Raw genomic sequence first — 24,732 nt, forward strand, 5'->3', positions numbered from 1 at the left:
CCAAATATTTTTTCAGAGCTAGATGCAGACAAAAAATTATTTTTAATTTGCAACCTGATGGAGGTCAGTATAGATGGACTAATAGAGAAAGTCCCACACACTGCTAGAAGGCCAAATATTTTTTCAGAGCTAGATGCAGACAAAAAATTATTTTTAATTTGCAACCTGATGGAGGTCAGTAGAGATGGACTAATAGAGAAAGTCCCACACACTGCTAGAAGGCCAAATATTTTTTCAGAGCTAGATGCAGATAAAAATTATTTTTAATTTGCAACCTGATGGAGGTCAGTATAGATGAACTAATAGAAAAAGTCCCACACACTGCTAGAAGGCCAAATAATTTTTCAGAGCTAGATGCAGAAAAAAATTATATTCAGTTTGCAACCTGATGGAGGTCAGTATAGATGGACTAATAGAACAAGTCCCACACACAGCTAGAAGCTCAATATTTTTTCAGAGCTAGATGCAGAAAAAAAATATATTCAGTTTGCAACCTGATGGAGGTCAGTATAGATGGACTAATAGAGAAAGTCCCACACACTGCTAGAAGGCCAAATATTTTTTCAGAGCTAGATGCAGAAAAAAATTATATTCAGTTTGCAACCTGATGGAGGTCAGTATAGATGGACAAATGGAACAAGTGCCACACACAGCTAGAAGCCCAAATATTTTTTCAGAGGTAGATACAGAAAAAAATTATATTCAGTTTGCAACCTGATGGAGGTCTGTATAGATGGATTAATAGAACAAGTCCCACACACAGCTAGAAGCCCAACTATTTTTTCAGAGGTAGATGCAGAAAAAAATTATATTCAGTTTGCAAACTGATGGAGGTCTGTATAGATGGATTAATAGAACAAGTACCACACACAGCTAGAAGCCCAATATTTTTTCAGAGGTAGATGCAGATAAAAAATATATTCAGTTTGCAACCTGATGGAGGTCAGTATAAATGGACTAATAGAGAAAGTCCCACACACTGCTAGAAGGCCAAATATTTTTTCAGAGCTAGATGCAGACAAAAAATTATTTTTAATTTGCAACCTGATGGAGGTCAGTATAGATGGACTAATAGAGAAAGTCCCACACACTGCTGGAAGGCCAAATATTTTTCAGAGCTATATGCAGAAAAAAATTATATTCAGTTTGCAACCTGATGGAGGTCAGTATAGATGGACTAATAGAACAAGTCCCACACACAGCTAGAAGGCCAAATATTTTTTCAGAGCTAGATGCAGACAAAAAATTATTTTTAATTTGCAACCTGATGGAGGTCAGTATAGATGGACTAATAGATAAAGTCCCACACACTGCTAGAAGGCCAAATATTTTTTCAGAGCTAGATGCAGACAAAAAATTATTTTTAATTTGCAACCTGATGGAGGTCAGTATAGATGGACTAATAGAGAAAGTCCCACACACTGCTAGAAGGCCAAATATTTTTTCAGAGCTAGATGCAGATAAAAATTATTTTTAATTTGCAACCTGATGGAGGTCAGTATAGATGGACTAATAGAGAAAGTCCCACACACTGCTAGATGGCCAAATATTTTTTCAGAGCTTGATGCAGAAAAAAATTATATTCAGTTTGCATCCTGATGGAGGTCAGTATAGATGGACTAATAGAACAAGTCCCACACACAGCTAGAAGCCCAAATATTTTTTCAGAGGTAGATGCAGAAAAAAATTATATTCAGTTTACAACCTGATGGAAGTCTGTATAGATAGATTAATAGAACAAGTCCCACACACAGCTAGAAGCCCAAATATTTTTTCAGAGGTAGATGCAGAAAAAAATTATATTCAGTTTGCAAACTGATGGAGGTCTGTATAGATGGATTAATAGAACAAGTCCCACACACAGCTAGAAGCCCAATATTTTTTCAGAGGTAGATGCAGAAAAAAAATATATTCAGTTTTCAACCTGATGGAGGTCAGTATAGATGGACTAAAAGAGAAAGTCCCACACACTGCTAGAAGGCCAAATATTTTTTCAGAGCTAGATGCAGACAAAAAATTATTTTTAATTTGCAACCTGATGGAGGTCAGTATAGATGGACTAATAGAGAAAGTCCCACACACTGCTAGAAGGCCAAATATTTTTTCAGAGCTCGATGCAGACAAAAAAATATTTTGAATTTGCAACCTGATGGAGGTCAGTATAGATGGACTAATAGAGAAAGTCCCACACACTGCTAGAAGCCCAATATTTTTTCAAAGGTAGATGCAGAAAAAAAATTATATTCAGTTTGCAACCTGATGGAGGTCTGTATAGATGGATTAATAGAACAAGTCCCACACACAGCTAGAACCCAAGATTTTTTCAGAGGTAGATGCAGAAAAAAAATATATTCAGTTTGCAACCTGTTGGAGGTCAGTATAGATGGACTAATAGAGAAAGTCCCACACACTGCTAGAAGGCCAAATATTTTTTCAGAGCTAGATGCAGAAAAAAATTATATTCAGTTTGCAACCTGATGGAGGTCAGTATAGATGGACTAATAGAGAAAGTCCCACACACTGCTAGAAGGCCAAATATTTTTTCAGAGCTGGATGCAGACAAAAAATTATTTTGAATTTGCAACCTGATGGAGGTCAGTATAGATGGACTAATAGAACAAGTCCCACACACAGCTAGAAGCCCAAATATTTTTTCAGAGGTAGATGCAGAAAAAAATTATATTCAGTTTGCAACCTGATGGAGGTCTGTATAGATGGATTAATAGAACAAGTCCCACACACAGCTAGAAGCCCAAATATTTTTTCAGAGGTAGATGCAGAAAAAAATTATATTCAGTTTGCAACCTGATGGAGGTCTGTATAGATGGATTAATAGAACAAGTCCCACACACAGCTAGAAGCCAAAATATTTTTTCAGAGGTAGATGCAGAAAAAAAATATATTCAGTTTGCAACCTGATGGAGGTCAGTATAGATGGACTAATAGAGAAAGTCCCACACACTGCTAGAAGGCCAAATATTTTTTCAGAGCTAGATGCAGACAAAAAATTATTTTTAACTTGCAACCTGATGGAGGTCAGTATAGATGGACTAATAGAGAAAGTCCCACACACTGCTAGAAGGCCAAATATTTTTTCAGAGCTAGATGCAGATTTAAATTATTTTTAATTTGCAACCTGATGGAGGTCAGTATAGATGGACTAATAGAGAAAGTCCCACACACTGCTAGAAGGCCAAATATTTTTTCAGAGCTAGATGCAGAAAAAAATTATATTCAGTTTGCAACCTGATGGAGGTCAGTATAGATGGACTAATAGAACAAGTCCCACACACAGCTAGAAGCCCAAATATTTTTTCAGAGGTAGATGCAGAAAAAAATTATATTCAGTTTGCAACCTGATGGAGGTCTGTATAGATGGATTAATAGAACAAGTCCCACACACAGCTAGAAGCCCAATATTTTTTCAGAGGTAGATGCAGAAAAAAAATATATTCAGTTTGCAACCTGATGGAGGTCAGTATAGATGGACTAATAGAGAAAGTCCCACACACTGCTAGAAGGCCAAATATTTTTTCAGAGCTAGATGCAGACAAAAAATTATTTTGAATTTGCAACCTGATGGAGATCAGTATAGATGGACTAATAGAGAAAGTCCCACACACTGCTAGAAGGCCAAATATTTTTTCAGAGATAGATGCAGACAAAAAATTATTTTTAATTTGCAACCTGATGGAGGTCAGTATAGATGGACTAATAGAGAAAGTCCCACACACTGCTAGAAGGCCAAATATTTTATCAGAGCTAGATGCAGATAAAAATTATTTTTAATTTGCAACCTGATGGAGGTCAGTATAGATGGACTAATAGAGAAAGTCCCACACACTGCTAGAAGGCCAAATATTTTTTGAGAGCTAGATGCAGAAAAAATTATATTCAGTTTGCAACCTGATGGAGGTCAGTATAGATGGACTAATAGAACAAGTCCCACACACAGCTAGAAGCCCAAATATTTTTTCAGAGGTAGATGCAGAAAAAAATTATATTCAGTTTGCAACCTGAAGGAGGTCTGTATAGATGGATTAATAGAACAAGTCCCACACACAGCTAGAAGCCCAAATATTTTTTCAGAGGTAGATGCAGAAAAAAATTATATTCAGTTTGCAACCTGATGGAGGTCTGTATAGATGGATTAATAGAACAAGTCCCACACACAGCTAGAAGCCCAAATATTTTTTCAGAGGTAGATGCAGAAAAAAAATATATTCAGTTTGCAACCTGATGGAGGTCAGTATAAATGGACTAATAGAGAAAGTCCCACACACTGCTAGAAGGCCAAATATTTTTTCAGAGCTAGATGCAGACAAAAAATTATTTTTAACTTGCAACCTGATGGAGGTCAGTATAGATGGACTAATAGAGAAAGTCCCACACACTGCTAGAAGGCCAAATATTTTTTCAGAGCTAGATGCAGATTTAAATTATTTTTAATTTGCAACCTGATGGAGGTCAGTATAGATTGACTAATAGAGAAAGTCCAACACACTGCTAGAAGGCCAAATATTTTTTCAGAGCTAGATGCAGAAAAAAATTATATTCAGTTTGCAACCTGATGGAGGTCAGTATAGATGGACTGAACAAGTCCCACACACAGCTAGAAGCCCAAATATTTTTTCAGAGGTAGATGCAGAAAAAAATTATATTCAGTTTGCAACCTGATGGAGGTCTGTATAGATGGATTAATAGAACAAGTCCCACACACAGCTAGAAGCCCAATATTTTTTCAGAGGTAGATGCAGAAAAAAAATATATTCAGTTTGCAACCTGATGGAGGTCAGTATAGATGGACTAATAGAGAAAGTCCCACACACTGCTAGAAGGCCAAATATTTTTTCAGAGCTAGATGCAGACAAAAAATTATTTTTAATTTGCAACCTGATGGAGGTCAGTATAGATGTACTAATAGAGAAAGTCCCACACACTGCTAGAAGGCCAAATAATTTTTCAGAGTTAGATGCAGACAAAAAATTATTTTTAATTTGCAACCTGATGGAGGTCAGTATAGATGGACTAATAGAGAAAGTCCCACACACTGCTAGAAGGCCAAATATTTTTTCAGAGCTAGATGCAGAAAAAAATTATATTCAGTTTGCAACCTGATGGAGGTCAGTATAGATGGACTAATAGAACAAGTCCCACACACAGCTAGAAGGCCAAATATTTTTTCAGAGCTAGATGCAGATAAAAATTATTTTTAATTTGCAACCTGATGGAGGTCAGTATAGATGGACTAATAGAGAAAGTCCCACACACTGCTAGAAGGCCAAATATTTTTTCAGAGGTAGATGCAGAAAAAAATTATATTCAGTTTGCAACCTGATGGAGGTCAGTATAGATGGACTAATAGAACAAGTCCCACACACAGCTAGAAGCCCAAATATTTTTTCAGAGGTAGATACAGAAAAAAATTATATTCAGTTTGCAACCTGATGGAGGTCTGTATAGATGGATTAATAGAACAAGTCCCACACACAGCTAGAAGCCCAAATATTTTTTCAGAGGTAGATGCAGAAAAAAAATATATTCAGTTTGCAACCTGATGGAGGTCAGTATAGATGGACTAATAGAGAAAGTCCCACACACTGCTAGAAGGCCAAATAATTTTTCAGAGTTAGATGCAGATAAAAATTATTTTTAATTTGCAACCTGATGGAGGTCAGTATAGATGGACTAATAGAGAAAGTCCCACACACTGCTAGAAGGCCAAATATTTTTTCAGAGCTAGATGCAAAAAAAAATTATATTCAGTTTGCAACCTGATGGAGGTCAGTATAGATGGACTAATAAAACAAGTCCCACACACAGCTAGAAGGCCAAATATTTTTTCAGAGGTAGATGCAGATAAAAATTATTTTTAATTTGCAGCCTGATGGAGGTCAGTATAGATGGACTAATAGAGAAAGTCCCACACACTGCTAGAAGGCCAAATATTTTTTCAGAGCTAGATGCAGACAAAAAATTATTTTGAATTTGCAACCTGATGGAGGTCAGTATAGATGGACTAATAGAGAAAGTCCCACACACTGCTAGAAGGCCAAATATTTTTTCAGAGCTAGATGCAGACAAAAAATTATTTTTAATTTGCAACCTGATGGAGGTCAGTATAGATGGACTAATAGAGAAAGTCCCACACACTGCTAGAAGGCCAAATATTTTTTCAGAGCTAGATGCAGACAAAAAATTATTTTTAATTTGCAACCTGATGGAGGTCAGTAGAGATGGACTAATAGAGAAAGTCCCACACACTGCTAGAAGGCCAAATATTTTTTCAGAGCTAGATGCAGATAAAAATTATTTTTAATTTGCAACCTGATGGAGGTCAGTATAGATGAACTAATAGAAAAAGTCCCACACACTGCTAGAAGGCCAAATAATTTTTCAGAGCTAGATGCAGAAAAAAATTATATTCAGTTTGCAACCTGATGGAGGTCAGTATAGATGGACTAATAGAACAAGTCCCACACACAGCTAGAAGCTCAATATTTTTTCAGAGCTAGATGCAGAAAAAAAATATATTCAGTTTGCAACCTGATGGAGGTCAGTATAGATGGACTAATAGAGAAAGTCCCACACACTGCTAGAAGGCCAAATATTTTTTCAGAGCTAGATGCAGAAAAAAATTATATTCAGTTTGCAACCTGATGGAGGTCAGTATAGATGGACAAATGGAACAAGTCCCACACACAGCTAGAAGCCCAAATATTTTTTCAGAGGTAGATACAGAAAAAAATTATATTCAGTTTGCAACCTGATGGAGGTCTGTATAGATGGATTAATAGAACAAGTCCCACACACAGCTAGAAGCCCAACTATTTTTTCAGAGGTAGATGCAGAAAAAAATTATATTCAGTTTGCAAACTGATGGAGGTCTGTATAGATGGATTAATAGAACAAGTACCACACACAGCTAGAAGCCCAATATTTTTTCAGAGGTAGATGCAGATAAAAAATATATTCAGTTTGCAACCTGATGGAGGTCAGTATAAATGGACTAATAGAGAAAGTCCCACACACTGCTAGAAGGCCAAATATTTTTTCAGAGCTAGATGCAGACAAAAAATTATTTTTAATTTGCAACCTGATGGAGGTCAGTATAGATGGACTAATAGAGAAAGTCCCACACACTGCTGGAAGGCCAAATATTTTTCAGAGCTATATGCAGAAAAAAATTATATTCAGTTTGCAACCTGATGGAGGTCAGTATAGATGGACTAATAGAACAAGTCCCACACACAGCTAGAAGGCCAAATATTTTTTCAGAGCTAGATGCAGACAAAAAATTATTTTTAATTTGCAACCTGATGGAGGTCAGTATAGATGGACTAATAGATAAAGTCCCACACACTGCTAGAAGGCCAAATATTTTTTCAGAGCTAGATGCAGACAAAAAATTATTTTTAATTTGCAACCTGATGGAGGTCAGTATAGATGGACTAATAGAGAAAGTCCCACACACTGCTAGAAGGCCAAATATTTTTTCAGAGCTAGATGCAGATAAAAATTATTTTTAATTTGCAACCTGATGGAGGTCAGTATAGATGGACTAATAGAGAAAGTCCCACACACTGCTAGATGGCCAAATATTTTTTCAGAGCTTGATGCAGAAAAAAATTATATTCAGTTTGCATCCTGATGGAGGTCAGTATAGATGGACTAATAGAACAAGTCCCACACACAGCTAGAAGCCCAAATATTTTTTCAGAGGTAGATGCAGAAAAAAATTATATTCAGTTTACAACCTGATGGAAGTCTGTATAGATAGATTAATAGAACAAGTCCCACACACAGCTAGAAGCCCAAATATTTTTTCAGAGGTAGATGCAGAAAAAAATTATATTCAGTTTGCAAACTGATGGAGGTCTGTATAGATGGATTAATAGAACAAGTCCCACACACAGCTAGAAGCCCAATATTTTTTCAGAGGTAGATGCAGAAAAAAAATATATTCAGTTTTCAACCTGATGGAGGTCAGTATAGATGGACTAAAAGAGAAAGTCCCACACACTGCTAGAAGGCCAAATATTTTTTCAGAGCTAGATGCAGACAAAAAATTATTTTTAATTTGCAACCTGATGGAGGTCAGTATAGATGGACTAATAGAGAAAGTCCCACACACTGCTAGAAGGCCAAATATTTTTTCAGAGCTAGATGTAAAAAAAAATTATATTCAGTTTGCAACCTGATGCAGGTCAGTATAGATGGACTAATAGTACAAGTCCCACACACAGCTAGAAGGCCAAATATTTTTTCAGAGGTAGATGCAGATAAAAATTATTTTTAATTTGCAGCCTGATGGAGGTCAGTATAGATGGACTAATAGAGAAAGTCCCACACACTGCTAGAAGGCCAAATATTTTTTCAGAGCTAGATGCAGACAAAAAATTATTTTGAATTTGCAACCTGATGGAGGTCAGTATAGATGGACTAATAGAGAAAGTCCCACACACTGCTAGAAGGCCAAATATTTTTTCAGAGGTAGATGCAGACAAAAAATTATTTTTAATTTGCAACCTGATGGAGGTCAGTATAGATGGACTAATAGAGAAAGTCCCACACACTGCTAGAAGGCCAAATATTTTTTCAGAGGTAGATGCAGACAAAAAATTATTTTCAATTTGCAACCTGATGGAGGTCAGTATAGATGGACTAATAGAGAAAGTCCCACACACTGCTAGAAGGCCAAATATTTTTTCAGAGCTAGATGCAGACAAAAAAATATTTTTAATTTGCAACCTGATGGAGGTCAGTATAGATGGACTAATAGAGAAAGTCCCACACACTGCTAGAAGGCCAAATATTTTTTCAGAGCTAGATGCAGATAAAAATTATTTTTAATTTGCAACCTGATGGAGGTCAGTATAGATGGACTAATAGAGAAAGTCCCACACACTGCTAGAAGGCCAAATATTTTTTCAGAGCTAGATGCAGAAAAAAATTATATTCAGTTTGCAACCTGATGGAGGTCAGTATAGATGGACTAATAGAACAAGTCCCACACACAGCTAGAAGCCCAAATATTTTTTCAGAGCTAGATGCAGACAAAAAATTATTTTTAATTTGCAACCTGATGGAGGTCAGTATAGATGGACTAATAGATAAAGTCCCACACACTGCTAGAAGGCCAAATATTTTTTCAGAGCTAGATGCAGACAAAAAATTATTTTTAGTTTGCAACCTGATGGAGGTCAGTATAGATGGACTAATAGAGAAAGTCCCACACACTGCTAGAAGGCCAAATATTTTTTCAGAGCTAGATGCAGATAAAAATTATTTTTAATTTGCAACCTGATGGAGGTCAGTATAGATGGACTAATAGAGAAAGTCCCACACACTGCTAGAAGGCCAAATATTTTTTCAGAGCTAGATGCAGAAAAAAATTATATTCAGTTTGCAACCTGATGGAGGTCAGTATAGATGGACTAATAGAACAAGTCCCACACACAGCTAGAAGCCCAAATATTTTTTCAGAGGTAGATGCAGAAAAAAATTATATTCAGTTTGCAACCTGATGGAGGTCTGTATAGATGGATTAATAGAACAAGTCCCACACACAGCTAGAAGCCCAAATATTTTTTCAGAGGTAGATGCAGAAAAAAATTATATTCAGTTTGCAAACTGATGGAGGTCTGTATAGATGTATTAATAGAACAAGTCCCACACACAGCTAGAAGCCCAATATGTTTTCAGAGGTAGATACAGAAAAAAAATATATTCAGTTTTCAACCTGATGGAGGTCAGTATAGATGGACTAATAGAGAAAGTCCCACACACTGCTAGAAGGCCAAATGTTTTTTCAGAGCTAGATGCAGACAAAAAATTATTTTTAATTTGCAACCTGATGGAGGTCAGTACAGATGGACTAATAGAGAAAGTCCCACACACTGCTAGAAGGCCAAATATTTTTTCAGAGCTAGATGCAAAAAAAAATTATATTCAGTTTGCAACCTGATGGAGGTCAGTATAGATGGACTAATAGAACAAGTCCCACACACAGCTAGAAGGCCAAATATTTTTTCAGAGGTAGATGCAGATAAAAATTAATTTTAATTTGCAGCCTGATGGAGGTCAGTATAGATGGACTAATAGATAAAGTCCCACACACTGCTAGAAGGCCAAATATTTTTTCAGAGCTAGATGCAGACAGAAAATTATTTTGAATTTGCAACCTGATGGAGGTCAGTATAGATGGACTAATAGAGAAAGTCCCACACACTGCTAGAAGGCCAAATATTTTTTCAGAGCTAGATGCAGACAAAAAATTATTTTTAATTTGCAACCTGATGGAGGTCAGTATAGATGGACTAATAGAGAAAGTCCCACACACTGCTAGAAGGCCAAATATTTTTTCAGAGCTAGATGCAGATAAAAATTATTTTTAATTTGCAACCTGATGGAGGTCAGTATAGATGGACTAATAGAGAAAGTCCCACACACTGCTAGAAGGCCAAATATTTTTTCAGAGCTAGATGCAGATAAAAATTATTTTTAATTTGCAACCTGATGGAGGTCAGTATAGATGGACTAATAGAGAAAGTCCCACACACTGCTAGAAGGCCAAATATTTTTTCAGAGCTAGATGCAGAAAAAAATTATATTCAGTTTGCAACCTGATGGAGGTCAGTACAGATGGACTAATAGAACAAGTCCCACACACAGCTAGAAGCCCAAATATTTTTTCAGAGGTAGATGCAGAAAAAAATTATATTCAGTTTGCAACCTGATGGAGGTCTGTATAGATGGATTAATAGAACAAGTCCCACACACAGCTAGAAGCCCAAATATTTTTTCAGAGGTAGAGGCAGAAAAAAATTATATTCAGTTTGCAAACTGATGGAGGTCTGTATAGATGGATTAATAGAACAAGTCCCACACACAGCTAGAAGCCCAATATTTTTTCAGAGGTAGATGCAGAAAAAAAATATATTCAGTTTTCAACCTGATGGAGGTCAGTATAGATGGACTAAAAGAGAAAGTCCCACACACTGCTAGAAGGCCAAATATTTTTTCAGAGCTAGATGCAGACAAAAAATTATTTTTAATTTGCAACCTGATGGAGGTCAGTATAGATGGACTAATAGAGAAAGTCCCACACACTGCTAGAAGGCCAAATATTTTTTCAGAGCTAGATGCAAAAAAAAATTATATTCAGTTTGCAACCTGATGCAGGTCAGTATAGATGGACTAATAGTACAAGTCCCACACACAGCTAGAAGGCCAAATATTTTTTCAGAGGTAGATGCAGATAAAAATTATTTTTAATTTGCAGCCTGATGGAGGTCAGTATAGATGGACTAATAGAGAAAGTCCCACACACTGCTAGAAGGCCAAATATTTTTTCAGAGCTAGATGCAGACAAAAAATTATTTTGAATTTGCAACCTGATGGAGGTCAGTATAGATGGACTAATAGAGAAAGTCCCACACACTGCTAGAAGGCCAAATATTTTTTCAGAGGTAGATGCAGACAAAAAATTATTTTTAATTTGCAACCTGATGGAGGTCAGTATAGATGGACTAATAGAGAAAGTCCCACACACTGCTAGAAGGCCAAATATTTTTTCAGAGGTAGATGCAGACAAAAAATTATTTTCAATTTGCAACCTGATGGAGGTCAGTATAGATGGACTAATAGAGAAAGTCCCACACACTGCTAGAAGGCGAAATATTTTTTCAGAGCTAGATGCAGACAAAAAAATATTTTTAATTTGCAACCTGATGGAGGTCAGTATAGATGGACTAATAGAGAAAGTCCCACACACTGCTAGAAGGCCAAATATTTTTTCAGAGCTAGATGCAGATAAAAATTATTTTTAATTTGCAACCTGATGGAGGTCAGTATAGATGGACTAATAGAGAAAGTCCCACACACTGCTAGAAGGCCAAATATTTTTTCAGAGCTAGATGCAGAAAAAAATTATATTCAGTTTGCAACCTGATGGAGGTCAGAATAGATGGACTAATAGAACAAGTCCCACACACAGCTAGAAGCCCAAATATTTTTTCAGAGCTAGATGCAGACAAAAAATTATTTTTAATTTGCAACCTGATGGAGGTCAGTATAGATGGACTAATAGATAAAGTCCCACACACTGCTAGAAGGCCAAATATTTTTTCAGAGCTAGATGCAGACAAAAAATTATTTTTAGTTTGCAACCTGATGGAGGTCAGTATAGATGGACTAATAGAGAAAGTCCCACACACTGCTAGAAGGCCAAATATTTTTTCAGAGCTAGATGCAGATAAAAATTATTTTTAATTTGCAACCTGATGGAGGTCAGTATAGATGGACTAATAGAGAAAGTCCCACACACTGCTAGAAGGCCAAATATTTTTTCAGAGCTAGATGCAGAAAAAAATTATATTCAGTTTGCAACCTGATGGAGGTCAGTATAGATGGACTAATAGAACAAGTCCCACACACAGCTAGAAGCCCAAATATTTTTTCAGAGGTAGATGCAGAAAAAAATTATATTCAGTTTGCAACCTGATGGAGGTCTGTATAGATGGATTAATAGAACAAGTCCCACACACAGCTAGAAGCCCAAATATTTTTTCAGAGGTAGATGCAGAAAAAAATTATATTCAGTTTGCAAACTGATGGAGGTCTGTATAGATGTATTAATAGAACAAGTCCCACACACAGCTAGAAGCCCAATATGTTTTCAGAGGTAGATACAGAAAAAAAATATATTCAGTTTTCAACCTGATGGAGGTCAGTATAGATGGACTAATAGAGAAAGTCCCACACACTGCTAGAAGGCCAAATGTTTTTTCAGAGCTAGATGCAGACAAAAAATTATTTTTAATTTGCAACCTGATGGAGGTCAGTACAGATGGACTAATAGAGAAAGTCATACACACTGCTAGAAGGCCAAATATTTTTTCAGAGCTAGATGCAAAAAAAAATTATATTCAGTTTGCAACCTGATGGAGGTCAGTATAGATGGACTAATAGAACAAGTCCCACACACAGCTAGAAGGCCAAATATTTTTTCAGAGGTAGATGCAGATAAAAATTAATTTTAATTTGCAGCCTGATGGAGGTCAGTATAGATGGACTAATAGATAAAGTCCCACACACTGCTAGAAGGCCAAATATTTTTTCAGAGCTAGATGCAGACAGAAAATTATTTTGAATTTGCAACCTGATGGAGGTCAGTATAGATGGACTAATAGAGAAAGTCCCACACACTGCTAGAAGGCCAAATATTTTTTCAGAGCTAGATGCAGACAAAAAATTATTTTTAATTTGCAACCTGATGGAGGTCAGTATAGATGGACTAATAGAGAAAGTCCCACACACTGCTAGAAGGCCAAATATTTTTTCAGAGCTAGATGCAGATAAAAATTATTTTTAATTTGCAACCTGATGGAGGTCAGTATAGATGGACTAATAGAGAAAGTCCCACACACTGCTAGAAGGCCAAATATTTTTTCAGAGCTAGATGCAGATAAAAATTATTTTTAATTTGCAACCTGATGGAGGTCAGTATAGATGGACTAATAGAGAAAGTCCCACACACTGCTAGAAGGCCAAATATTTTTTCAGAGCTAGATGCAGAAAAAAATTATATTCAGTTTGCAACCTGATGGAGGTCAGTACAGATGGACTAATAGAACAAGTCCCACACACAGCTAGAAGCCCAAATATTTTTTCAGAGGTAGATGCAGAAAAAAATTATATTCAGTTTGCAACCTGATGGAGGTCTGTATAGATGGATTAATAGAACAAGTCCCACACACAGCTAGAAGCCCAAATATTTTTTCAGAGGTAGATGCAGAAAAAAATTATATTCAGTTTGCAAACTGATGGAGGTCTGTATAGATGTATTAATAGAACAAGTCCCACACACAGCTAGAAGCCCAATATTTTTTCAGAGGTAGATACAGAAAAAAAATATATTCAGTTTTCAACCTGATGGAGGTCAGTATAGATGGACTAATAGAGAAAGTCCCACACACTGCTAGAAGGCCAAATATTTTTTCAGAGCTAGATGCAGACAAAAAATTATTTTTAATTTGCAACCTGATGGAGGTCAGTACAGATGGACTAATAGAGAAAGTCCCACACACTGCTAGAAGGCCAAATATTTTTTCAGAGCTAGATGCAAAAAAAAATTATATTCAGTTTGCAACCTGATGGAGGTCAGTATAGATGGACTAATAGAACAAGTCAAACACACAGCTAGAAGGCCAAATATTTTTTCAGAGGTAGATGCAGATAAAAATTAATTTTAATTTGCAGCCTGATGGAGGTCAGTATAGATGGACTAATAGATAAAGTCCCACACACTGCTAGAAGGCCAAATATTTTTTCAGAGCTAGATGCAGACAGAAAATTATTTTGAATTTGCAACCTGATGGAGGTCAGTATAGATGGACTAATAGAGAAAGTCCCACACACTGCTAGAAGGCCAAATATTTTTTCAGAGCTAGATGCAGACAAAAAATTATTTTTAATTTGCAACCTGATGGAGGTCAGTATAGATGGACTAATAGAGAAAGTCCCACACACTGCTAGAAGGCCAAATATTTTTTCAGAGCTAGATGCAGATAAAAATTATTTTTAATTTGCAACCTGATGGAGGTCAGTATAGATGGACTAATAGAGAAAGTCCCACACACTGCTAGAAGGCCAAATATTTTTTCAGAGCTAGATGCAGAAAAAAATTATATTCAGTTTGCAACCTGATGGAGGTCAGTATAGATGGACTAATAGAACAAGTCCCACACACAGCTAGATGCCCAAATATTTTTTCAGAGGTAGATGCAGAAAAAAATTATATTCAGTTTGCAACCTGATGGAGGTCTGTATAGATGGATTAATAGAACAAGTCCCACACACAGCTAGAAGCCCAATATTTTTTCAGAGGTATATGCAGAAAAAAAATATATTCAGTTTGCAACCTGATGGAGGTCAGTATAGATGGACTAATAGAGAAAGTCCCACACATTGCTAGAAGGCTAAATATTTTTTGAGAGCTAGATGCAGAAAAAAAATATATTCAGTTTGCAACCTGATGGAGGTCAGTATAGATGGACTAATAGAGAAAGTCCCACACACTGCTAGAAGGCCAAATATTTTTTCAGAGGTAGATGCAGACAAAAAATTATTTTTAATTTGCAACCTGATGGAGGTCAGTATAGATGGACTAATAGAGAAAGTCCCACACACTGCTAGAAGGCCAAATATTTTTTCAGAGCTAGATGCAGACAAAAAATTATTTTTAATTTGCAACCTGATGGAGGTCAGTATAGATGGACTAATAGAGAAAGTCCCACACACTGCTAGAAGGCCAAATATTTTTTCAGAGCTAGATGCAGATAAAAATTATTTTTAATTTGCAACCTGATGGAGGTCAGTATAGATGGACTAATAGAGAAAGTCCCACACACTGCTAGAAGGCCAAATATTTTTTCAGAGCTAGATGCAGAAAAAAATTATATTCAGTTTGCAACCTGATGGAGGTCAGTATAGATGGACTAATAGAACAAGTCCCACACACAGCTAGAAGCCCAAATATTTTTTCAGAGCTAGATGCAGACAAAAAATTATTTTTAATTTGCAACCTGATGGAGGTCAGTATAGATGGACTAATAGAGAAAGTCCCACACACTGCTAGAAGGCCAAATATTTTTTCAGAGCTAGATGCAGATAAAAATTATTTTTAATTTGCAACCTGATGGAGGTCAGTATAGATGGACTAATAGAGAAAGTCCCACACACTGCTAGAAGGCCAAATATTTTTTCAGAGCTAGATGCAGAAAAAAATTATATTCAGTTTGCAACCTGATGGAGGTCAGTATAGATGGACTAATAGAACAAGTCCCACACACAGCTAGAAGCCCAAATATTTTTTCAGAGGTAGATGCAGAAAAAAATTATATTCAGTTTGCAACCTGATGGAGGTCTGTATAGATGGATTAATAGAACAAGTCCCACACACAGATAGAAGCCCAAATATTTTTTCAGAGGTAGATGCAGAAAAAAATTATATTCAGATTGCAAACTGATGGAGGTCTGTATAGATGGATTAATAGAACAAGTCCCACACACAGCTAGAAGCCCAATATTTTTTCAGAGGTAGATACAGAAAAAAAATATATTCAGTTTTCAACCTGATGGAGGTCAATATAGATGGACTAATAGAGAAAGTCCCACACACTGCTAGAAGGCCAAATATTTTTTCAGAGCTAGATGCAGACAAAAAATTATTTTTAATTTGCAACCTGATGGAGGTCAGTATAGATGGACTAATAGAGAAAGTCCCACACACTGCTAGAAGGCCAAATATTTTTTCAGAGCTAGATGCAAAAAAAAATTATATTCAGTTTGCAACCTGATGGAGGTCAGTATAGATGGACAAATAGAACACGTCCCACACACAGCTAGAAGGCCAAATATTTTTTCAGAGCTAGATGCAGAAAAAAATTATATTCAGTTTGCAACCTGATGGAGGTCTGTATAGATGGATTAATAGAACAAGTCCCACACACAGCTAGAAGCCCAATATTTTTTCAGAGGTAGATGCAGAAAAAAAATATATTCAGTTTGCAACCTGATGGAGGTCAGTATAGATGGACTAATAGAGAAAGTCCAACACATTGCTAGAAGGCCAAATATATTTTCAGAGCTAGATGCAGACAAAAAATTATTTTTAATTTGCAATCTGATGGAGGTCAGTATAGATGGACAAATAGAGAAAGTCCCACACACTGCTAGAAGGCCAAATATTTTTTCAGAGCTAGATGCAGAAAAAAATTATATTCAGTTTGCAACCTGATGGAGGTCAGTATAGATGGACTAATAGAACAAGTCCCACACACAGCTAGAAGGCCAAATATTTTTTCAGAGGTAGATGCAGATAAAAATTATTTTTAATTTGCAACCTGATGGAGGTCAGTATAGATGGACTAATAGAGAAAGTCCCACACACTGCTAGAAGGCCAAATATTTTTTCAGAGGTAGATGCAGACAAAAAATTATTTTGTATTTGCAACCTGATGGAGGTCAGTTTAGATGGACTAATAGAGAAAGTCCCACACACTGCTAGAAGCCCAATATTTTTTCAGAGGTAGATGCAGAAAAAAAATATATTCAGTTTGCAACCTGATGGAGGTTAGTATAGATGGACTAATAGAGAAAGTCCCACACACTGCTAGAAGGCCAAATATTTTTTCAGAGCTAGATGCAGATAAAAATTATTTTTAATTTGCAACCTGATGGAGGTCAGTATAGATGGACTAATAGAGAAAGTCCCACACACTGCTAGAAGGCCAAATATTTTTTGAGAGCTAGATGCAGAAAAAATTATATTCAGTTTGCAACCTGATGGAGGTCAGTATAGATGGACTAATAGAACAAGTCCCACACACAGCTAGAAGCCCAAATATTTTTTCAGAGGTAGATGCAGAAAAAAATTATATTCAGTTTGCAACCTGATGGAGGTCTGTATAGATGGATTAATAGAACAAGTCCCACACACAGCTAGAAGCAAAAATATTTTTTCAGAGGTAGATGCAGAAAAAAATTATATTCAGTTTGCAACCTGATGGAGGTCTGTATAGATGGATTAATAGAACAAGTCCCACACACAGCTAGAAGCCCAATATTTTTTCAGAGTTAGATGCAGAAAAAAAATATATTCAGTTTGCAACCTGATGGAGGACAGTATAGATGGACTAATAGAGAAAGTCCCACACACTGCTAGAAGGCCAAATATTTTTTCAGTGCTAGATGCAGACAAAAAATTATTTTTAATTTGCAACCTGATGGAGGTCAGTATAGATGGACTAATAGAGAAAGTCCCACACACTGCTAGAAGGCCAAATATTTTTTCAGAGCTAGATGAAGATATAAATTATTTTTAATTTGCAACCTGATGGAGGTCAGTATAGATGGACTAATAGAGAAAGTCCCACACACTGCTAGAAGGCCGAATATTTCACACTGCTAGAAGGCCAAATACTTTTTCAGAGCTAGATGCAGAAAAAAATTATATTCAGTTTGCAACCTGATGGAGGTCAGTATAGATGGACTAATAGAACAAGTCCCACACACAGCTAGAAGGCCAAATATTTTTTCAGAGGTAGATGCAGATAAAAATTATTTTTAATTTGCAGCCTGATGGAGTTCAGTATAGATGGACTAATAGAGAAAGTCCCACACACTGCTAGAAGGCCAAATATTTTTTCAGAGCTAGATGCAGACAAAAAATTATTTTGAATTTGCAACCTGATGGAGATCAGTATAGAAGGACTAATAGAGAAAGTCCCACACACTGCTAGAAGGCCAAATATTTTTTCAGAGCTAGATGCAGATAAAAATTATTTTTAATTTGCAACCTGATGGAGGTCAGTATAGATGGACTAATAGAGAAAGTCCCACACACTGCTAGAAGGCCAAATATTTTTTCAGAGGTAGATGCAGAAAAAAATTATATTCAGTTTGCAACCTGATGGAGGTCTGTATAGATGGATTAATAGAACAAGTCCCACACACAGCTAGAAGCCCAATATTTTTTCAGAGGTAGATGCAGAAAAAAAATATATTCAGTTTGCAACCTGATGGAGGACAGTATAGATGGACTAATAGAGAAAGTCCCACACACTGCTAGAAGGCCAAATATTTTTTCAGTGCTAGATGCAGACAAAAAATTATTTTTAATTTGCAACCTGATGGAGGTCAGTATAGATGGACTAATAGAGAAAGTCCCACACACTGCTAGAAGGCCAAATATTTTTTCAGAGCTAGATGCAGATATAAATTATTTTTAATTTGCAACCTGATGGAGGTCAGTATAGATGGACTAATAGAGAAAGTCCCACACACTGCTAGAAGCCCAAATATTTTTTCAGAGGTAGATGCAGAAAAAAATTATATTCAGTTTGCAACCTGATGGAGGTCTGTATAGATGGATTAATAGAACAAGTCCCACACACAGCTAGAAGCCCAATATTTTTTCAGAGGTAGATGCAGAAAAAAAATATATTCAGTTTGCAACCTGATGGAGGTCAGTATAGATGGACTAATAGAGAAAGTCCCACACACTGCTAGAAGGCCAAATATTTTTTCAGAGCTAGATGCAGACAAAAAATTATTTTTAATTTGCAACCTGATGGAGGTCAGTATAGATGGACTAATAGAGAAAGTCCCACACACTGCTAGAAGGCCAAATATTTTTTCAGAGCTAGATGAAGATATAAATTATTTTTAATTTGCAACCTGATGGAGGTCAGTATAGATGGACTAATAGAGAAAGTCCCACACACTGCTAGAAGGCCAAATATTTCACACTGCTAGAAGGCCAAATATTTTTTCAGAGCTAGATGCAGAAAAAAATTATATTCAGTTTGCAACCTGATGGAGGTCAGTATAGATGGACTAATAGAACAAGTCCCACACACAGCTAGAAGGCCAAATATTTTTTCAGAGGTAGATGCAGATAAAAATTATTTTTAATTTGCAGCCTGATGGAGTTCAGTATAGATGGACTAATAGAGAAAGTCCCACACACTGCTAGAAGGCCAAATATTTTTTCAGAGCTAGATGCAGACAAAAAATTATTTTGAATTTGCAACCTGATGGAGATCAGTATAGAAGGACTAATAGAGAAAGTCCCACACACTGCTAGAAGGCCAAATATTTTTTCAGAGCTAGATGCAGACAAAAAATTATTTTTAATTTGCAACCTGATGGAGGTCAGTATAGATGGACTAATAGAGAAAGTCCCACACACTGCTAGAAGGCCAAATATTTTTTCAGAGCTAGATGCAGATAAAAATTATTTTTAATTTGCAACCTGATGGAGGTCAGTATAGATGGACTAATAGAGAAAGTCCCACACACTGCTAGAAGCCCAAATATTTTTTCAGAGCTAGATGCAGAAAAAAATTATATTCAGTTTGCAACCTGATGGAGGTCTGTATAGATGGATTAATAGAACAAGTCCCACACACAGCTAGAAGCCCAAATATTTTTTCAGAGGTAGATGCAGAAAAAAATTATATTCAGTTTGCAAACTGATGGAGGTCTGTATAGATGGATTAATAGAACAAGTCCCACACACAGCTAGAAGCCCAATATTTTTTCAGAGGTAGATGCAGATAAAAAATATATTCAGCTTGCAACCTGATGGAGGTCAGTATAAATGAACTAATAGAGAAAGTCCCACACACTGCTAGAAGACCAAATATTTTTTCAGAGCTAGATGCAGACAAAAACTTATTTTTAATTTGCAACCTGATGGACGTCAGTATAGAAGGACTAATAGAGAAAGTCCCACACACTGCTAGAAGGCCAAATATTTTTTCAGAGCTAGATGCAGATAAAAATTATTTTTAATTTGCAACCTGATGGAGGTCAGTATAGATGGACTAATAGAGAAAGTCCCACACACTGCTAGAAGGCCAAATATTTTTTCAGAGGTAGATGCAGAAAAAAATTATATTCAGTTTGCAACCTGATGGAGGTCTGTATAGATGGATTAATAGAACAAGTCCCACACACAGCTAGAAGCCCAATATTTTTTCAGAGGTAGATGCAGAAAAAAAATATATTCAGTTTGCAACCTGATGGAGGACAGTATAGATGGACTAATAGAGAAAGTCCCACACACTGCTAGAAGGACAAATATTTTTTCAGTGCTAGATGCAGACAAAAAATTATTTTTAATTTGCAACCTGATGGAGGTCAGTATAGATGGACTAATAGAGAAAGTCCCACACACTGCTAGAAGGCCAAATATTTTTTCAGAGCTAGATGCAGATATAAATTATTTTTAATTTGCAACCTGATGGAGGTCAGAATAGATTGACTAATAGAGAAAGTCCCACACACTGCTAGAAGGCCAAATATTTTTTCAGAGCTAGATGCAGAAAAAAATTATATTCAGTTTGCAACCTGATGGAGGTCAGTATAGATGGACTAATAGAACAAGTCCCACACACAGCTAGAAGCCCAAATATTTTTTCAGAGGTAGATGCAGAAAAAAATTATATTCAGTTTGCAACCTGATGGAGGTCTGTATAGATGGATTAATAGAACAAGCCCCACACACAGCTAGAAGCCCAATATTTTTTCAGAGGTAGATGCAGAAAAAAAATATATTCAGTTTGCAACCTGATGGAGGTCAGTATAGATGGACTAATAGAGAAAGTCCCACACACTGCTAGAAGGCCAAATATTTTTTCAGAGCTAGATGCAGACAAAAAATTATTTTTAATTTGCAACCTGATGGAGGTCAGTATAGATGGACTAATAGAGAAAGTCCCACACACTGCTAGAAGGCCAAATATTTTTTCAGAGCTAGATGCAGATATAAATTATTTTTAATTTGCAACCTGATGGAGGTCAGTATAGATGGACTAATAGAGAAAGTCCCAAACACTGCTAGAAGGCCAAATATTTTTTCAGAGCTAGATGCAGAAAAAAATTATATTCAGTTTGCAACCTGATGGAGGTCAGTATAGATGGACTAATAGAACAAGTCCCACACACAGCTAGAAGGCCAAATATTTTTTCAGAGGTAGATGCAGATAAAAATTATTTTTAATTTGCAGCCTGATGAAGGTCAGTATAGATGGACTAATAGAGAAAGTCCCACACACTGCTAGAAGGCCAAATATTTTTTCAGAGCTAGATGCAGACAAAAAATTATTTTGAATTTGCAACCTGATGGAGATCAGTATAGAAGGACTAATAGAGAAAGTTCCACACACTGCTAGAAGGCCAAATATTTTTTCAGAGCTAGATGCAGACAAAAAATTATTTTTAATTTGCAACCTGATGGAGGTCAGTATAGATGGACTAATAGAGAAAGTCCCACACACTGCTAGAAGGCCAAATATTTTTTCAGAGGTAGATGCAGAAAAAAATTATATTCAGTTTGCAACCTGATGGAGGTCTGTATAGATGGATTAATAGAACAAGTCCCACACACAGCTAGAAGCCCAATATTTTTTCAGAGGTAGATGCAGAAAAAAAATATATTCAGTTTGCAACCTGATGGAGGACAGTATAGATGGACTAATAGAGAAAGTCCCACACACTGCTAGAAGGCCAAATATTTTTTCAGTGCTAGATGCAGACAAAAAATTATTTTTAATTTGCAACCTGATGGAGGTCAGTATAGATGGACTAATAGAGAAAGTCCCACACACTGCTAGAAGGCCAAATATTTTTTCAGAGCTAGATGCAGATATAAATTATTTTTAATTTGCAACCTGATGGAGGTCAGTATAGATGGACTAATAGAGAAAGTCCCACACACTGCTAGAAGCCCAAATATTTTTTCAGAGGTAGATGCAGAAAAAAATTATATTCAGTTTGCAACCTGATGGAGGTCTGTATAGATGGATTAATAGAACAAGTCCCACACACAGCTAGAAGCCCAATATTTTTTCAGAGGTAGATGCAGAAAAAAAATATATTCAGTTTGCAACCTGATGGAGGTCAGTATAGATGGACTAATAGAGAAAGTCCCACACACTGCTAGAAGGCCAAATATTTTTTCAGAGCTAGATGCAGACAAAAAATTATTTTTAATTTGCAACCTGATGGAGGTCAGTATAGATGGACTAATAGAGAAAGTCCCACACACTGCTAGAAGGCCAAATATTTTTTCAGAGCTAGATGAAGATATAAATTATTTTTAATTTGCAACCTGATGGAGGTCAGTATAGATGGACTAATAGAGAAAGTCCCACACACTGCTAGAAGGCCAAATATTTCACACTGCTAGAAGGCCAAATATTTTTTCAGAGCTAGATGCAGAAAAAAATTATATTCAGTTTGCAACCTGATGGAGGTCAGTATAGATGGACTAATAGAACAAGTCCCACACACAGCTAGAAGGCCAAATATTTTTTCAGAGGTAGATGCAGATAAAAATTATTTTTAATTTGCAGCCTGATGGAGTTCAGTATAGATGGACTAATAGAGAAAGTCCCACACACTGCTAGAAGGCCAAATATTTTTTCAGAGCTAGATGCAGACAAAAAATTATTTTGAATTTGCAACCTGATGGAGATCAGTATAGAAGGACTAATAGAGAAAGTCCCACACACTGCTAGAAGGCCAAATATTTTTTCAGAGCTAGATGCAGACAAAAAATTATTTTTAATTTGCAACCTGATGGAGGTCAGTATAGATGGACTAATAGAGAAAGTCCCACACACTGCTAGAAGGCCAAATATTTTTTCAGAGCTAGATGCAGATAAAAATTATTTTTAATTTGCAACCTGATGGAGGTCAGTATAGATGGACTAATAGAGAAAGTCCCACACACTGCTAGAAGCCCAAATATTTTTTCAGAGCTAGATGCAGAAAAAAATTATATTCAGTTTGCAACCTGATGGAGGTCTGTATAGATGGATTAATAGAACAAGTCCCACACACAGCTAGAAGCCCAAATATTTTTTCAGAGGTAGATGCAGAAAAAAATTATATTCAGTTTGCAAACTGATGGAGGTCTGTATAGATGGATTAATAGAACAAGTCCCACACACAGCTAGAAGCCCAATATTTTTTCAGAGGTAGATGCAGATAAAAAATATATTCAGCTTGCAACCTGATGGAGGTCAGTATAAATGAACTAATAGAGAAAGTCCCACACACTGCTAGAAGACCAAATATTTTTTCAGAGCTAGATGCAGACAAAAACTTATTTTTAATTTGCAACCTGATGGACGTCAGTATAGAAGGACTAATAGAGAAAGTCCCACACACTGCTAGAAGGCCAAATATTTTTTCAGAGCTAGATGCAGATAAAAATTATTTTTAATTTGCAACCTGATGGAGGTCAGTATAGATGGACTAATAGAGAAAGTCCCACACACTGCTAGAAGGCCAAATATTTTTTCAGAGGTAGATGCAGAAAAAAATTATATTCAGTTTGCAACCTGATGGAGGTCTGTATAGATGGATTAATAGAACAAGTCCCACACACAGCTAGAAGCCCAATATTTTTTCAGAGGTAGATGCAGAAAAAAAATATATTCAGTTTGCAACCTGATGGAGGACAGTATAGATGGACTAATAGAGAAAGTCCCACACACTGCTAGAAGGACAAATATTTTTTCAGTGCTAGATGCAGACAAAAAATTATTTTTAATTTGCAACCTGATGGAGGTCAGTATAGATGGACTAATAGAGAAAGTCCCACACACTGCTAGAAGGCCAAATATTTTTTCAGAGCTAGATGCAGATATAAATTATTTTTAATTTGCAACCTGATGGAGGTCAGAATAGATTGACTAATAGAGAAAGTCCCACACACTGCTAGAAGGCCAAATATTTTTTCAGAGCTAGATGCAGAAAAAAATTATATTCAGTTTGCAACCTGATGGAGGTCAGTATAGATGGACTAATAGAACAAGTCCCACACACAGCTAGAAGCCCAAATATTTTTTCAGAGGTAGATGCAGAAAAAAATTATATTCAGTTTGCAACCTGATGGAGGTCTGTATAGATGGATTAATAGAACAAGCCCCACACACAGCTAGAAGCCCAATATTTTTTCAGAGGTAGATGCAGAAAAAAAATATATTCAGTTTGCAACCTGATGGAGGTCAGTATAGATGGACTAATAGAGAAAGTCCCACACACTGCTAGAAGGCCAAATATTTTTTCAGAGCTAGATGCAGACAAAAAATTATTTTTAATTTGCAACCTGATGGAGGTCAGTATAGATGGACTAATAGAGAAAGTCCCACA

The sequence above is a fragment of the Phyllobates terribilis genome, unplaced genomic scaffold (assembly GCF_046119375.1).
Source record: "Phyllobates terribilis strain yellow unplaced genomic scaffold, ASM4611937v1 Scaffold_3__8_contigs__length_932513732, whole genome shotgun sequence".
Classification (NCBI taxonomy): Eukaryota; Metazoa; Chordata; class Amphibia; order Anura; family Dendrobatidae; genus Phyllobates; species Phyllobates terribilis.